This window comes from Gossypium hirsutum, chromosome D07 (genome assembly GCF_007990345.1).
Source record: "Gossypium hirsutum isolate 1008001.06 chromosome D07, Gossypium_hirsutum_v2.1, whole genome shotgun sequence".
NCBI classification, from domain to species: domain Eukaryota; kingdom Viridiplantae; phylum Streptophyta; class Magnoliopsida; order Malvales; family Malvaceae; genus Gossypium; species Gossypium hirsutum.
This window is the reverse complement of record NC_053443.1, coordinates 13,946,362-13,948,517: the sequence shown is the minus strand read 5'-3', so window position 1 is coordinate 13,948,517 and position 2,156 is coordinate 13,946,362. Positions and strand designations below refer to the sequence as shown.

The 2,156-nt window shown below is 27.5% G+C and overlaps 1 long non-coding RNA gene across 1 annotated transcript; it reads left to right on the top strand.

Moving 5' to 3' along the window:
- The first annotated feature begins 225 nt into the window (after positions 1–225).
- On the top strand, positions 226–1,835 carry LOC107956635 (uncharacterized). The gene is made up of 3 exons (XR_001700179.2): positions 226–274; positions 746–831; positions 1,777–1,835. It is a non-coding gene; the product is annotated as an uncharacterized lncRNA (long non-coding RNA).
- The last annotated feature ends 321 nt before the right edge of the window (positions 1,836–2,156 follow it).

Genomic DNA, 2,156 nt, shown 5'->3' with positions numbered 1-2,156 from the left:
CTTAATTGTTTTTGTCTTTATAAATTGGAGGTTCTATGTGGCAATTAAGCCATTTTCCAAGTTAGTGGACGGCATTAGGTGATATATATGGTTTTCTTATATTATTAATATAATATATATGTTATAATAAGGTATAATATATTATTATGTTATAATAAACATTAAAAAAAAAGCCATTATCATTTTTTTTCCCTTCATCTTCATCACGAAACAAAACAAAAGAAATTAAAGAAACAAAGCTAGGGTATTCGGCCATTGTTGAGCTTGATTCAAGGTGAGTTCTAGCTCGGTTTTTGATAATTTTTATATTTTTGAGATCGTTGCTTCGAATACTATCTGACCCATGCTAGAATTTTTTATTTTGATGAATATTTTGAGTTATGCCATTAATGAATAATTGTGTTCTATGATGTTTGATGATGGATTATGAAATATATGTGTTAGATTAACATGTTTTGTCTTTAAATTTTTGGTAAATTTGAGTAATTAGGACTAAATTAAAAAAATAAATTTTTGAGGGACTAAAATGAAAATAAATGAAATGCATGGACTTGTATGAATACAAGGAAGATTCGGCCTAGCTATGTTGTTGTGAGATTTTGTGTAAATTGTGTTTTATGCAATTGGGATTAAATTGCAAAAAGTGTAAAATATTAGGGGCAAAATGGTAATTTTCCTATTTATGTTTTTTTGGATTAAATTGAATGTTTTAATATTTAAATTAGCTCATTCTGGATATATTTAGATCAAGAACCAAAGAAATCGGAATTTGATCGGGGGAAAGATAAAATCGTCGAATAATCGTCCGATTTCGATTTTTCACCGTCCGAGGTAAGTCAACTAGCAATTTAATGTTATTAATTAATATACATATATATATTGTATTTGGATGAGCTTAAATTGAAAGTATATAGCTTGAATTTAGTCAAAGTAAAATGATATGTATATATATAAATATATGATTAATGTTCGAATATACATATATGTATACACATATATGTAAGCTCTTGAATTTAGTTGAAGAATGAATATGGCTTATGTATAAATTCTTGGTTATTAATCGAAAGGTATGTATAGTGTATATATATATAAGGTTCGAATGTATATATATATGTAAGTACATATATGTACAAACTATTGGATTGATTAAAAATATATATGTTATATTTGCATAAGTAGTTTTGAAATGGTATGTACATGTGAGTTGAAATTTATATGTATATGATAGAATTGAATGAGCACATAAATATATATTTACATGTATATGTTTTTGTATTGAGTTTGGGTATAATTTTTATATAAGTTTATATGAAGTTCGGAAATACAAATATAATTGAATATGTTTTTGTGTTAAATTTAGGTATGACTATTTTATAAAGTATGTATGAGACTCGAATATATACAAACTTATATATGTACATGTTTATGTATTGAATTTAGGTATGATAATTATATAAGTTTATGTGAGATTCAATTATGTAATTATATTCATGTGAAGCTTTTGAATGGAGTTGAAGGTACAAAATTGTTAGCTTGGATTACTATGAGATGTTCGAATGCATGATATTAATAGTAGCCCTTAATGTATTAAGTTATATATCTGTATATGATCATATGTATAATTAAGTTATTGAGCTGGATTCAATATCTGAACTTTATATACCTATGTGGTTTAAAGGCATAATTTATATATATTGAGCTAAATTTTTATACATGGAATCTTATATACATATACATTTTGAAAGTGATTTGTATTTATTTAAATTGAGTGTTCAGGCTCGGTGCCTAGCAGGCTTGATGCCAGTGATATGTTTCAGACCTTAAGTCTAGCAGGCTTGTCGACGGTGAAACATTTCAGACTTTAAGTCTAGCAGGCTTGACACCGGTGAAACATTTCAGACTTTAAGTCTAGCAGGCTTGACGCCGGTGAAACATTTCAGACTTTATGTCCAGCAGGCTAAGTGCCAGTGTATTGAATCAGGCCTTAAGCCTAGCAGGTTTTTGTGCCGGTGAATCTATTCATATCATGTGTTTACATGTATCGAATATGTGTATGATTTAGTCATATGGATTTATAGAATATGTATATACATTTGGTCATTGTGTTTGATGAGCATATAAACATTAGTTTATATGTATTTGATGAGTATGGATTT